The sequence below is a fragment of the Pongo pygmaeus genome, chromosome 8, assembly GCF_028885625.2.
Source record: "Pongo pygmaeus isolate AG05252 chromosome 8, NHGRI_mPonPyg2-v2.0_pri, whole genome shotgun sequence".
NCBI lineage: Eukaryota > Metazoa > Chordata > Mammalia > Primates > Hominidae > Pongo > Pongo pygmaeus.
Window position 1 is genome coordinate 11,071,599 of NC_072381.2, and position 16,346 is coordinate 11,087,944.

Below are 16,346 nucleotides of genomic sequence, written 5' to 3' on the forward strand. Positions count from 1 at the left end.
CAACTCTGTGATCCAGACCAACTCTGAAAAGGGCCGGACTCCCATGCCTTTGTAAAATGGGGTATTGGACCAAACCCCAAAGATAGGAGCTACAGTTGTGCATGGCTTCAGGGCTGGAGGCTCTTGAGGTGGAGGAGGAAATTATGAAAAGAGAAGAAAGGCAGTGAGCGGGGAAGGAAGTCAGGAATGAGGGCTTCCAGCCATTGGACTCAGGAGAGGAAGTTAGCGCAGAATAGATTCCCGGAGAGTAGCTTTTCCTGGCAAGTCCCAGAGTCTCCACAGGGTGTTTCCTTCTCTACATAAATAGATACTTTAACATCTGTGCATGTCTGTGTCTGTCTACGTATATTTATTTATAAAGACTTAATGAGTATGAGACGGTCCAGAAAAAAAAAAGAGATGGGGGATTGTAGTTATTTAAGGAGCTGCTTTAAGGTTATTTTTAATCAGGCATTTGTATAATGTAATTATGGCCAATGGCCTTATAGGAGAGAAGTGTAGTTGAAAAAGGAAATTAAGCAAAGATAGAATAGATAAATGATGCCTGACTGTTTTTCACCATTTGGTCCATATGTAATTAATTTTCCTCATTCCTCCCGTAATCAGGCATCCAGAATTATCTCTACATTTTTAAAGGGCTCAGGTTTGCTAGTAGTAAAAGATGATGCTACAGAACAGATTGGTGAGTTGGTTCAGATGTCTCTATAATGGAAACACAGTCATAAAAATGCCATCACCTTCACATTGTGAGAAGATAAAATGCAATGCTCATCACAGATGAATGGTTACTCTCGTTCTGTCCTCAAGCCACAATCAATTGTACATCATTAACAAGACACAAAATCTTTACTAATTAGCTTTTATGATTATATTGTTATTGCATTGAGGCTTTTAAAGCATTGAAAATCAAGGAGATAGGATGCCCACAAAAGAGAATTCTGTGGCAAGGGAGGAAAATACAGTCCATCACTCATGTCATTTCAGAAACTTTCACTCTATACCATCTATAATTACCATCTATAATTTTTAGCTCAATTCACTGTTCAGATTAATATTTTTGGTAAATGAGTGACAACTGGTAAGGAGAAGGAGAAGAATATTGAGTGTGCTTTCACACCCAAAAGAAATTTAGCTGCTGAAGTTATCTAACAAGAATAATTGTTCATTTTCTCTTTGCTTGAAATCTTCAAGACTGCTGTTATAAATCCTACCTACACTTTCTTGTATATTGTTCTTCTCTAAGTGTAAAAAAATACAATTCACCCAGTTAAAAAGAAGTTAGAGCCATACCTTCCACCAGGATGAATTTCAAATGGATCAAAGACTTAAATGAAAAATACAAAATAATAAACTTATCAAAAGGAACCATGGGAGAATTCTTTTATGATATCAGAATGGGAAAGCCTTTTTGAAACCATCAGACAAAACCCAAAAGCTGTAAGAGAAAAATTAGATAAATTCAACTACATTTTGAAAAATTCTGCTTGGCAAACTAAAATATACAGAACAAAAACACCACAAGCAAAGTAAAAAAAAAAATGACAAACCAGAAAAAAAATTTGTAATTCCTCTATTTCATAGGCCTGCTATTGAAAATATATCAAGAGTTGCTACAAATCAAAATGACAAAGACTAGTAGACAAATAGAGAAACAGGCAAAGGGTATGAATAATCATTTTACAGGAAAAGGTATTGAAATTATTTTAAAACATGTGAAAAGATGCTTCACACACTCCTAATAAAGCAAATGCTAATTAAACTCCATCGTGATACCACTTTTTGATGATCAGATTGGCAAAAGTCAGAAAATTTGACAACAGATTGTATAAATGATGGGGTGAGAAACAGCCTCCCCTCTCCCATTGTGGATAGGAGCATAAATTGGTACAAAATCTATAGAGGGCAATTTGGCAATTTATTTATTATTATTATTATTTTGAGATGGAGCCTTGTTACGTCACCCAGGCTGGAGTGCAGTGACACGATCTTGGCTCACTGCACCCTCCACCTTCCAGGTTCAAGGAATTCTCCTGCCTCAGCCTCCCGAGTAGCTGGAATTACAGGCGCATGCCACCATGCCCAGCTAATTTTTGTATTTTTTTAGTAGAGGCAGGATTTCACCATGTTGGTCAGGCAGGTCCCGAACTCCTGACCTTGTGATCTGCCCACCTTGGCCTCCCAAAGTGCTAGGACTACAGGTGTGAGCCACCGCACCTGGCCAATTTGGCAACTTCTAACAAAATGTCAAATGTACCATTTTCCTGATCCAGCAATTCCACTTCTAGGAATTTATCTTACAGACACATTTGTTCGAAAAGACTTATTTAAAAGTTATCTAATCCTGCACCGTTTGTAGAAGAAAATGGTAGAAAACATCCTCAACACCTGTCAATAAGGAACTTGTTAAATTATGAACCATCAATTCAATGGAATACTATGATTCTGTAAAGTAAAAATAATGATGTTCTTTACTGATTTGAAAAAATTCCACAAGACATATGATTGAGTTTTTTTAAAAAGCAGCATATAGCAAAGAATACATAAATATGCTATATCTTTTGTTCCAAAGGGAGAAAAAAATATATACTCATGCATTTATTGTTTTAAAAAGATAAACCATAATCCACAGTTCTTAGAAGGTCAACTGCCTATTTCAAAGGCTCCAAATAGCTTAGCAATTTTATTTCTCTGATCTTTCCTTCTGGTTTGAGCAATCTGTGTAAGGTTAAATGTATATTTTTTAAAGTATCACTTATTGATTGCTTGCTAGGGCTTTAGATTTGTCATTCATCTCTCTTTAAACTTCACAACAACTGCCAGAAAGGTGGTGTTCTCTCCATGTTATTGATGAGAACACAAACTTGGAGGCAGTAGGTAACTTGCTCAAAGCCACGTGGCTAAGAAATTGCAAAGCCGGTATTTGAACTCATGTCTTTCTGGAACTAAAGTGTGTGTGCTTCCCACTCAACCACACAGTGCGAGTATGCCTCGCCTTCTTTGGGAGCCTCGTGTGAACTGATGACTGGCATTTTCACCTCTAGCTGTGCATCAGGGACTTTGCAGCTTCCTGAAGCCCAACCCAGATCTATTGAATCTGACCCCGTGAAATAGAGCTTTTGCATGTGGCTATCTCAGAGCTCCTTGAGTGAGCCTGAAACACAGTTCAGAACCACTGCTACACAATGGAGCCATAATAGCACACACTCTCGACATATGAACTCATTCAACCGTCAGCCACCTGTATGGAGTAGGTACCGTTACTATAACCATTTCATGGATGCAGGAGCTCAGGCTTAGAGAGTTTGAATACTGTGCCCAGGTCACACAGCGAGTAAAGTGAGCTGGGGCTGAAATTTAAACCCAGATAGTCTGCCCCCAGGACCGTGATTCATTATACTGTATTTTTAGCCACCCACTCTGCTTATATACAGCAATTTCAATAATAAGACAAGAACCAGACACTGGGATATAGTTGTAGGAAGATTCTGTGTTCATGCAGGTTGAGGTCAAAGGCATCGCAGGGGTCCCTTCAAGTTACTCAAGAGGAAACGGAAGCTCCAAGAGGCAAAGCAACTTGCTAGCATCCCATGCCCGACCACAATAGTTTAAACACTAACCCGAGCCCCCCTGGTTCCCGCTAGGTTGATCACTGCAAATCAAGTCATCATTTGGAATTGTTCAGACCTAAGTTAGGAAAGATTATACTTGTTCCAAAGAAATGGAGAAGAAAGGGCAACCGAGAATCCATTTGCCCTGGCTTTTAAATTCGTCTTATATGGATGGGTCTGTTTACAGATATTTTTATAGCAACATCCTTCTTCTGTTTCTCCTGTAAGTTTGATGGGGAGCTTACTGAATGTCGATACTGAGTTATTTTCCTTTATTGCTGCCACAAAACTACCCTTAATAAGAAGTGAAAGAAAGAAGAATGGAAGCTTATGGTATCTCTGCTCTATTTCTTCAAGAGAGCGCCATAATCAAAATGTTAGGGCTTTAAAACGCTTTTCTGGAGAAAATGCTTTCCTGTCACGAGTGGGAAGTGTTCCAGGTACTTTATTGACTTGCATATTTCTCTCCTTTTTTATCAGTTATTTTATCCTGGATGGAGGCCATCAGATGGCCCCAATTTTGGAAGCAGCCCAGACTTGGATCTAATCCTGTTTCTGCTACTTTTAAGCATTGTAACCCAAAACACTTCTTACCTTCTCTGAACCTCACTGTTAACTTCTCTACCATAGTGTTAAATAATACCCCCTAGACAGGTCTTTGAGGTGATTCAGGGAACTGCCATATGCAAAGGGACCCGCAAAAGTGGGTTGCTGGCTGGGCGCAGTGGTTCAAGCTTGTAATCTCAGTGCTTTAGGAGGCCAAGCCGGAGGATTGCTTCAAGCCAGGAATTCAAAACCAGCTTGGGCAACATAGCAGGATCTCTGTCTCTACAAAAAGAAAAAAAAAATTTAATTAGCTAGGTGTAGTGGTGTGCACCTATAGTCCCAGCTATTTGGGAGGCTGAGGCTGGAGGATCACTTGAGCCCAGGAAGTCAAGGCTGCAGTGAGCTATGATTGCACCACAGCACTCCAGCCTGGGCAGTAGACCAAGACACCGTCTCTTAAAAAAAAATAAAGAAAAAAAAAGTGATTTGCTCAAAGTGGGTTGCCCTTGATTTCCGGTGCTCTTAGAATGAGCCTAACTCTGCTTCCTATAACTCCAATGAGTGGCCCCACCTCTGCCATCTAAGCACTTCAGGATCAAGTGTAGACTCTTGCACAAGGGAGCTCTGAAGTATTTAGAGGCAGCCACCTTCTCCTCTAATCCTCTCTTTGCTGTGCCTCTCTGGAGTTCCTGATATTTCCACAAATAAGTCTTAGTCTCTTTACCATTTAACCAGTTTCCCACTAATTCACTCCAACTGATTTATGTATTTAGATACCACCTCAGGTGCTGGTAAAGTTATTGAAAGAAGTACATTACAGGTAATGGTACATTAGCGCTGTGATTGAATTAACATTCTCTTTGTGCATGTGTCTCCTCTGGGATTCATTTGCTCTCACTGAAGGATGATCTCAGATGCCTTCTGTTTGAATGTAAGAGGATGAATGGATTCACCTGTGAGGCAATGTGAGTTAAGGCCAGAAGAAACCCTGCTGGAATTAACCAGGATCTACTTTAAACAACCATCAGGCCACCAGGCATTTGTTCCATCGATTGTTTCAGTCTTTCTTTCTCCCCATCCCTCCTCTCTCCCTAGATAGAGGGCAGAGAGGTCAAAGTCAGCAGGCGACCTCTTACCTGAAGAACACGTTCAGGATCACTTCTGTGCTCCCAACGTAGTAAAATGACTCATAACTGGCCAAATTCTCCAGCTTCTCCTTGCTCACATATCTTCAAATGAGTTGGTAGCTGGTGAACAGAAACTGGTTTGAAAGTCAGGACAAACACGGGCCCTTTAACTCACGAACCACGTTTTTCGTTGGTTTTCCCCATCTTCCTAATTGGGATCACATTCTCTGCTAAGTCTTCTTCTCACTATCCCATGGTGAGATGGTATGAAACTAAGCACTTGAATCACTTCAAATTGTTTTGAAGAAAATCGTTTATGTCACCATTTTTGTTATGTGTTTCAGAGGAGCACTATGACTTAAGGAATGTATATGAAGTCTTCACCAGGTGGGGGGGTGAAGTAAGCAGATTAAATGTGAGTGATTCTTTAGGAGTAAGTGGCTGAGTCTAGCAGAAAGCTCTATTTCATCAAAGACATGTTTAGACTAAAAGCGTGTATTGGTCTCTTCTCTGTCCATCTGTCTAGAGAAAAGGGTGGATAAAGGGAATTTGACAAGTTTCAACAAGAAAGAAAAACTTGCTCAAGCATGAGGGAGAGGTTTTGCTGAAATCTGTGCTTGGCTTTTTCCCAGAAATATCACTTTTCCTGGGCTTTGCAGCTGAATTCTCTTGGATCTATCCTCAGAAGTCCTGTGTGTCCCAATTCATCTGCTTTTAGAATGAACCACATTTTAAAAGGGGAAAATAGAACAAACGGTGGAGTCAGGGAGATGGAAGTGAGAAACCCAGCCATCTGCCCAAGATATTTTGCACCCCAACTTGGGATTCTCCCGAGCTAGCACATGGAATGTGGAGCATTATGGAGAAACTGTGACAGAGGGCCTCTGAGTTGGAAAACTGCTGCTCTGCCCTCATTTGGAGGCATCCTCTCATGTTCTGCCTCTCAACTGTGTTAGAAAACCAACAAAGATGGCTGGGCATGGTGGCTCAGAGCTTTGGGAGGCCAAGGCAGGAGGGTCACTTGAGCCCAGGCATTCAAGACCAGCCTGGGCAACAGAGCAAGACCTCATCTCTAGAAAAAATTTAAAAATTAGCCAGACATGGTGGTGCGTACCTGTAAGTCCCAGCTACTCAGGAGGCTTAGGCAGGAGAATAGCTTGAGCCCAGGAGTTTGAAGCTGCAGTGAGCTATGATCACACCACTGCACTCCAGCCTGGGTAACACAGTGAGACCTAGTCTCTAAAAAAAAAGAAAAAGAAAACAAAGAATAGGGCTACAACATCACAAGGTATGTATGTATGGCACTTTGGTTGGCATTTACAAGACAAGGCTAAAACATTTCTTCAGTCTCAAGAAGTCTTGGATCCAGGCTTGTCGCGGTGGCTCACACCTGTAATCCCAGCACTTTGGGAGGCCGAGGTGGGTGGATCTTTTGAGGTCAGGAGTTCGAGACTAGCCTGACCAACATGGTGAAACCCCGTTCTACTAAAAATACAAAAAAATTAGCCAAGCGTGGTGGCGGGCACCTGTAGTCTCAGCTACTCAGGAGGCTGAGGCAGAAGAATCACTTGAACCTGGGAGGCAGAGGTTGCAGTGAGGTGACATCGCGCCACTGCACTTCAGCCTGGGCAACAGAGCGAGACTCCATCTCAGAGAAAAAAAAAAAAAGTCTTGGATCCATTTTGATGTCTTCTATGGCACTTCACATGAGGAATCTGTGCTTATCAGGTATCAAAGTAAGGAAGACTTTATTAGTTTCTATATATGGTGTACTCCCTTTAATGAGAGACTGATCATCTTCCACAAGTATTTACCCGGCATTTTAAACACTTTGAGTTCCGCTCAGAAGAAAACAACTTTAAAAAAATTTTTTCCATGCATTTTCCAAGGGAGAATGATAAGGTTTCAACTGGGTGACTTGTCCACCATGGAAAACCAAACATGGATGGCAGGGATGTTCTTGAATCTCCAGCCCATGTTGGTTAGTGCAGCCCCACTTCCAAAGCATGGAATATGCTTTCAGAAAGTGCATATTCTATTTTTCCTCCTTGCATCTTTCTGGTCCTTCCGCAGAAGGTGCTGTCACCGTGTAAGTATTGCCTGGCCTCTTCAGAGACACAGAATGACCCCATACCCCAGAGGAAATGACCTTAGATTATTTCCCTTTGTGGAAAATGTGTCTGGTTGAAAATGTCTTCTGGATGAGAAAGCATGGGGTAGGTATGAACCGTTACAACATTGAATTATCGTTTTCCTTTTCAATTAGCACCAGTCACTGCCACCTTGTGTGACCAAAACTGAAAAAAGATTTGCATCAACATGCTTTTATTCCAGCACTGTGGTTATCAACATAAGCATGAACTTTCAGGGTTCCTGCTACAGACTTTCAAACTCTCCAGCCACTCAAGATGGCATTACACTGCAATTGGGATGTTACAGCCAGATAGTACGCTTCCTTGGCGACCATTCATTGGTGGTAGACCCCTCCCTGGGGATACTGGAACTCAACAGGCATCCGCTCGTTACAGCTGGTGAGCTTTCTGTTAATGGTGCTGCAAGAACAAAGGTGGAGGCATTGAAGCAAGTTGTGCTTCTCTCTTCATCGCAACCCACCCTTGTGGCAGGAAAAGTCTTCTTGATCATTCAAACCACTTGAAGACAGCACTCTTCTTCAGGAATTGAACTGAATGTGCTGCCATCCTAGGCAAAAACTCCCAACTGACTGGTATTCACATTTTTGGTCCAGTACCCATCCTGTAGAAACATTATACTGTTAAAGCTAGTTGTTAGAACATTCTGTCAGATAGAAACGTTTATTAATTGATATAACCATGCTTCACTGGGCATAGTGAAAATTGACGTTTGTAAGGGTGATTTGGAGCCCATAAAAAATTCTGAAATTTCTTGACTCATCGGAGAACGATTAAAATATGTTCAGTGTTGTTTTAGTGTTAAGTGTATTTTATTGTATTGCGTATCTTGCAAATTGGTAATGCATACCCAGTATTTTTTATAATATTCTATTAAACAGAGTATTTGATTTGACACGACATCCCATTTCCTAACAGAGCAGGGCAGCAGAGACTTCTTATCAGAGCTGGCTGGTTGTTCAGCTCAAGGCAGAGTTAGGTGATTCTAACATGTTATAGCGAACCTGATAGGTATGCCTTAGAATCTGCCTCCTTTTTTCTTTCTAATTGAGCATTAGCTTTGTACATTTCAACACAATAGGCACATTTAGAGTCACATTGTAACTAGTCGTGCCTCTAGACAGAAGGCTCTCTGCTCCTAAATTTCTCAAAGTCCAGCATTCTCTTTGGCTAGAAGGTTAAAGAGGACATGAGGATGAGACGGCTGTCATTGCTCTAATATTTCTCCCTATTTCATTAGCACAGCCCCCAGCTGCCCAATGGACTTTGAATTCCGATATGGTCTTCTTATAAGTAATATTTTTTAGGTCAGAAAACGCCAAAGAATTAATTTGAAATCGGAAGGCATCTGTTGTTCTTTTTCCTAAAGAAAAAGAAAAGAGGTAAGTTCTTTAAGTAGGTGAGGGGATTTGGAGTAGGAAGATGCAGTAATGATTTCAAGTTTTAAAGGAGACCCAAAGGAAAGCTGACCTCATTTTATTGGCAGAAGATTACACTGTGTATTTATAGTTTGTGATATTGACTTCCTGAAGAGAAAAACTAAAAATGTATTGTGGAATGTTACCATATTAAAGTAAGGAGTGGGTGATATTCTCATCCAGGTGAATTTCTTCGTTTGACAAATTTAAACAATGGTCTCAGTAACATGGAAGATTTTGTTTAAAAAATGTTTGTAGGCCAGGAGCAGTGGCTTACATGCCTGTAATCCCAGCCCTTTGGGAGGCCGAGGTGAGCGGATCACTTGAGGTCAGGAGTAAAAGACCAGCCTGGGCAACATGGCAAAACTCCATCTTTACCAAAAATACAAAATTAGCCGGGCGTGGTAGTGGGCGCCTATAAACCCAACTACTCAGGAGGCTGAGACATGAAAATAGCTTGAGCCCAAGAGACGGAGCAGAGGTTACAGTGAGCCAAGATGGCACCACTGCACTCCACCCTGAGCAACAGAGCAAGACTCTGTCTCAAAACAAAAAAAAAAAAAGAAAGTTTGAAATCTTTCCCACATTATTTAATTTTGGCTTCTGAAGTTGATCTTTCATTGTCTTCCTGGGTATACATTTTCCTTTTCCTTCCCTCAGATCTTTTTTTCCCACCTAAGTATGGATGAAAACCAAAAAACTAATCTCAAGTTAACAAAGGCTGTCCTCTTACGGCCAGGTGCGGTGATTCATGCTTGTAATGCAGTACTTTGGGAGGCCAGGGCAGGAGGATCACTTGAGGCCAGGAGTTCAGGACCAGCCTGGGCAACGTTATAGGAGACCCCATCTCTACAAAACAAAGAAAAGAGAGAGGGAGGGAGGGAGGAGGGAGAGAAAGAAAAGAGAGAAGAGAAGAGGGAGAGGGAGAGGGTGAGGAGGAAGAAGAGAAAAGAAAAGAAAAAAGAGGGAGGCTCTCCTCTCTCATTTCTAACCCGCAGGTGCCATAGCACCACAGCACCACATGGTAGAGGTTTCAGACAAAACCAAATGGGATGCTGGGTACAGCACCATCTCCCTGCCCTGTCTCCTCTGCTTTCTGTGGCCACTCACACAGCCACTACTTGTTATAGGATAAGACCAGAATTCTGCCCTAAGGGGCTTTTGTGCTTGAAGTATCAAACAAAGTATACCATAACAAGAAATTTCCTCTTCAGCTAGGCATAGTGGCTCACATGTATAATCCCAGCACTTTGGGAGGCCAAGGCCGGATAATTGCTTGAGGCCAGGAGTTCAAGACCAGCCTGAGCAGCAGAACGAGACCCCATCTCTACAAATAAAAAATATTAACCAGGCATGGTGGTGTACACCCCTGCAGTCCCAGCTACTTGAGAGGCTGAGGTGGGAAGATGGTGTGAGCCCAGTAGTCTGAAGCTTCAGTGAGCCATGACTGGGCTGTTTCATTCCAACCAGGGTGTTAAAGCAAGACACTGTCTCTAAAAAAATTAAATGTCTTTTTCAACAACTAAAGAGAGGAAATGAAGGAAGAAGGAAGGTGACAGGGAAAAACTAGGAGAAAAAATGTGATATTTCTTCCCAGCCTCCCAGTGGTCACTCAAACCCTTAGCCGATGCTGAAGTCAATTCCATTTTGCTTGGCCATTTTTCATAGTGGCCATATATTGCTTATGCTTTAGGAGTCATGTTTTCATCAAACGTGCAATGCCATCTTGGTAAGTCAAATGGATTGTACTTCCCTATAAGGAAATTCTGTTTTGTTTTGTTTCGTTTTGAGATGCAGTCTTGCTCTGTTGCCCAGGCTGGAGTGCAGTGTCATGATCTCAGCTCACTGCAGCCTTCGCCTCCTGGGTTCAAGCAACTCTCCTGCCTCAGCCTCCCGCCTCAGCCTCCCGAGTAGCTGGGATTACAGGCACACGCCACCACACTCAGCTAATCTTTGTATTTTTTAGTAGAGATGAGGTTTCACCATGTTGGCTAGGCTGGTCTTGAACTCCTGACCTCGAGGGATCCACCCATGTTGGCCTCCGAAAATGCTGGGATTACAGACATAAGCCACCATGACCAGCCAGGAAATTGTTTTATTCAACCCTGAAAAAAATAGTCTCTTATATTTCACACTTGAGGCTGGCATCTTTAACCTTCTCTTCTTAATGGGGGCCTTTAACATCTCTCACCACTGACGGTTAGAGGTTTTCCTTGAAATTTGTCAGAAGTGCATGTACAAACAATCCATATGCTAAAAACTAGAGAAATGCATGTGAAGAATTGGAGGAGAATGCATGCTACCCTGCTTTCACCTGACAGTGTGAAGTCTTTTCATAGCTCCCCTATGCCTGAGCCTGTATTTATGGGTCCATCCTGCCATATATTTGATATATATAAAATGATAAAGCAGCTTGTTAACTGGATTTAGTTTACGGCTTTTGAGCAAAAGTACCAAATCGAAGTCAGAGTTAAGGTCCTTCATAGTTAAAGCCACCCATGTAAGGTGAAGAGAGGGGTTTATCTTCCCGAAATTGTCAGTGTGGCCATGTTGATCCAAATCTAGATGCAGCAATGGATTCTCAACCCATTCCCATTCTAGTATACCCATCTATGTCCTCAATGGAGATGCCTCAGGAACACATTTCCTGAGTTCTCTCCATATTCACAGCTGTCTAAAAAGATTCAGAAGGATTCTTTCATAAACTAGAATCTAAATCTAATATGATGTGCTCCCACTCAGCCTGAAAACATAAATCTGAATCAAAGAGATATTAGAATAGATATTATATTAGTACAATATTAGCATTATAAAGCATGGTCAATTAAAAAGGAAGAGCAGAGCACTATTCAGATAACATTATTTTGCAATTATTGGACAAGTTTGTAGTTAAACTCTCCTTTGAAAGCCATGGGATTCCTTTACCTTACAAGAGAATTTCTGGAATCTTTTTCTCAGGCTCCTTTTCCACCCTCAGCGTGGTGTTAAGGGTGAATTTGATCATGCCTCTAAAAGTGTTTATGTTTATCAGACTCTAGCACTCAAGAAATTGAAGCTATTTGGACTGATGTGATCAGTGATTAAGGGGGTAAACTGGCCACTTTTTGAAGGTGTTGTAACACTTTCGACCTTTAAGATGTCATTTCGTGCCTTCAAAAAGGTAATTTGCTAAATGGTACTTTTGTAACTTAAAAGAATTAATGACCACCAAAAGTGAGCAAATTATTTTCGTTTTCACTTTAAGGTCAGGCCTATGGAATTGTAAGTGAGGCCATCCACCTTTCAAAAGGATTTTATTTTATGTCATTCCAGCAACTTAAAAAATATCATTTTGAGAGCAGTAGAAAGCCTGGGGCTTTTGATTTTCTCTTGTGCATTTTCAGATACATCTACAGAAAGAATAAGAAAACAGATTTTCTAAAATTTTAAACTGAATGTGAACTTTCTCATAGTTCCAGTTTAGACCCAACAAAATCCTGAAACCTCTCATGTAGAAGCAGTGCAACTCTTTAAACCAAGCAATAATAATAATAGCAAACATCTAACTTTTATATAACATTTTAAACTTGCAAAATGTTTTCACATCCCACGATCTTATGGTGCCAGTTACGAATTAGCTATAAGAGCTTTTTTCTGGTCAATGGGAAAAGATTTCAGCTGGACATGAAAAAAAACTCTTAGTCCTCACAGTGATAATACTAGCATGGCTTAATGAAAAAAACTGTGCAGTTATTGTCTCTGATGATTAAAACAGCATATTTACATATACAATTCAATTTACTCCAACCCAATTCTTAGAGTCCAGGGAAAAGAGGTTTTTCCCTCTCATTTCTCATTTGCTAGAAGAATATCTTGCCTTTCCATCAGTATTATTTATTTGTAAGGCAAATGTTGAATCGTATCTTGAATTGATAGAGGCCAATGAATCTATAGCCCTCTCTCTTGAATATCCTATGGTATGGTTTGATTGGTACAAAGTTAATAACTTACTGTCCTTTCAGTTTTCTGTTAATTTCATGTGTGTCAGCTTCCGCAAAGTGCTTGAAAATTCTTAAAGACAAAATTCATATTTGAAGCTATTTTTGGATTCTCCCCAGGGACAAATTACATATAGGACACTTAAAACAGCTTTAATTGATCCGTGATTGACATAATTCCTGGCCTAAAAATAGTAGATACATTCGATCCCAAACTTGAGCATGGATTAGAATCACCTAGAGGGCTTGTTGAAATTCAGTTCTGGGCCTGAACCCCAGAGTTTCTGATGTAGTAATATGGGGTGAGGCTGAAATCTGCATTGCTAATGCAGGTGATGCTAATACACTTTGAGAATCATTAGAACAAATAAATATTTAGTCCCCTCCAAATTTTATTTGATGATATTTAAGATTTCTATCCATTTTAAAGTGGGATATAAGAGCACAAAATATTATTCATAGAACCAAATACAGTCAAGGAACTCAATGCTAAACCCACAAGTTAAAAGACCTAAAAGAATCCAAGCTGAGCTCCAAATATATCAGGCTATGAATGAATAACTTTAACTGATTAATGAGAATAATAATAATTTTCTAAATGAGGCTGTATCCCACATCATTAGCACAGTTATTACCCAACTTATGAATGGATCATATTCCACAGTGTATTTGGAATCTGATGTTTGGAACTCAAGTGTGTTTTGCCATACATAGAAAGACTGTGACAAGCAATGGTCACAAGTGTCTCCCTAACACAAAATACTTCTAATAGTGCCACGGGCCCTACTTACTGTGCTTCCAAAGGGAAAACTTTAGGATTTACTGCTATCCAGCACCACCCACTAAAGTGCGGTACCCAGACAGAAGAACAGGGATGGAGGAGATGGTGAGTTTTGGTTTGCACACCTTACATTTGAGTTTCCTTTGCAAATCCAGGCAGCGTCCACATGCAGCACTCTGAGGATGTGTATCTTGCATAGTCCTGCCTCCTACAGAGCCCACTCACACATCCCCTTTGCCCTCTCCCTTCATTAGCTAGTGACTGGAGAGACTCCAGTGCTGCTTTTCTTCCAGAGTTGGGTCAATGAGTGTGGTACAGTGGAGCTGAAGAGCTCAGGGACAGCTGCGTGCCCTGTAATATAAATGGCTGAGGATATTTTTGATCTCTTTCTCCATTAATGTCTTTTCTTGCTTCTGGAGTTCCAGGCATGGACAGGCCTGCTTGGATATTTTAGCTTTTGGCAACTACAGCTTTGCTCCCTCTCCCACCTTCTCCTCTGGGCTTCCTACCATACTCTAACCCTACCATTTTCCTTTTTTATGAAGATTTGCAAAGGATTTGTAGCTGATAAAGATGGTGCTTGGGACACCCATTCTCCTTCCTTTCTGGGGGAAATCTAAATGCCTGGAGCTGAGCAGGTGTTCCATGTCGAGAAAGAGAAGAATATCTGGGTATAGGGCATTAAATGATGAGAGGACCAGGACAAGGAAACCAGAGGCTGGCCTGAATCACTGCAGTAAGTCAGTGAGTTCCCAGCAGTCCTGTATCCCCGTGACTGCAGGAACCACCTAGGGCTGTCCCGGAGCCCAGGTCGCCAGTAAGGTCTCTATCATTGTGGGGTAAGGGAAAGGTGAAGAAAGCAATCATTACCAGCAAATCAGAAAGTAAAACTAATTCCTGTAGCCACTTGACTGGAATGGTTTGGGATGAACCAGAAGAGCTATTCGAAGTGAAATGCCTGAATGGATTTCATTGATTACCAATTCATACCCTTGTTAAAAGAAAAATTCTAGACAAATTAAATTTAACAGAGTTTAATTGAGCAAAGAACAATTCGAGAACCAGGCAGCCCCACGAACCAACGTAGGTTCACGGAGACTCCAGTGCCGCCACATGGTCAGAGGGTGTTTATGGACAGAAAAAGGAAAATGACTACAGAACATGGGAGGGAGGCACAGAGACAGCTGGATGGGTGACAGCTGGGCATTTGCTTTATTTGAGCAGTTTGAACAGGTGGCCGCCGGGGATTGGGCTGAAACTCAATGATTGGTACAAGAGTAGGTTCCAGTCTGTTTACACATCTGGTTAGATTAGAGGTCACTACATAGGAGAAACTTTTAGGCTGAACTTAAAATATATAAGGAGGCTGCTTTAGACTAGGCTTGACTGAACACCTTCCTACTCCTGATTTTCACATAGAATTACAGACTGTGTTAGTCCCGGTACTTTGAGAAGTAGGCATCGAGAGGGAAATAAACGTGCAAGGATTTCATTCGGGGGAAATGCCTGTATGAGAAAATGGGGTGGAAGCCAGAAAAGGCGGGGAGAGTGGTCAGGCCACAATACATGTGTGACCCTGAGTGCATGAAGGTGGGCGCCAGCCTCCTAGTTTGCAGTGCAGTCTAAGAAACATACAGCAAGGCTGCTGGAGGGGCCTCGGGCTGAACGGGCCTGCCTTAGTGTCAATCAATGGGAGCTCCCAGTGGGAAGCAAGGCCTGGGAGCAAATACACTGATGGATTTCAGAGCCCAGCAGCTGGGGCCCTGGGTCAGCCATGCCTGGAGTTTGGCCAAGGATATGTCCTCCACATAGACAGATAGCCAAAGTATCTTGGGACAAATGTAAACCAAACAGTTGTGCTTTGCAATGGGGATGCTATAATATGAGTTATTAAAGTAAACACACACACACGCACACCCCATTTTATTATTTCCAGTACTTAGAGAGAAGAAAGTGTAAGTCATTAAAATCCAACAGGACCTGAAAGCTGTACTTTAAGCCTACAGTTTCAACTCAGCCCCTCTGGGTTGGTTTTAAGAACTGGGAAGGAGCAACAGGAACTGTCTAGTCCTCACTTTTTCCTCAGATGTTATAGAAAGGTCAACAAAATGCCACAGAGTTGGCCACCAGAGTTGATAAGGGAGGGCTGGGAAAGAGCCCCAACTTAGTCATCACTGCTAAATCATCAAGAATTGACAATGCATCTTTTTTTTGTTCATGATTGCCAAAATGTTTATTGTTTTGACCCAGAAAAAAATTCTTGGCTTGTAAATTTGGAGCACCTAGTTTTTCATTTTCTATAAACAATCTGTGTTCCATTCCACTGTGTGGAATGCGTGATGATGTTTAGAATACCAGCTGCCACCTAGCAATGTTCCCAAAGTTAAATATGCATATATCATGCTGTATTTTAAATTATGTAAATAATTTGCTTTCTGTTTCTTCTGATGTCGAAATGGAGAAATGAGCACTTATTGTTTCTAAAACCCAATGAGTATTGTATATTTCATTGCTGTCTGTGAGAGGTAGGAGTGTACAGGGAGCAGGGTTTCTTTTAGTTGACTTTTGAAAAGCATAACTAATGTAAAGATTCCAGTGAGGACATATGTGCATTGTATTCTAATTGTATTGCACTTTACTCTGTGTTCTTCTGGGCTTAAAATAATGTATAGCAGAGATGAGAGTGTATTAATGGATTTTACTAAAAGTGGTGAAAAGAAAAAAAAAACATTCATTTAT

The 16,346-nt window shown here is 41.2% G+C and overlaps 1 protein-coding gene across 4 annotated transcripts in view; it reads left to right on the forward strand.

Annotated features, from left to right (window-relative positions):
* The window catches only part of CELF2 (CUGBP Elav-like family member 2), a 536,938-nt gene that overhangs the window by 154,395 nt on the left and 366,197 nt on the right, over positions 1-16,346 (forward strand). The gene's annotated exons all lie outside the window — the stretch shown is intronic.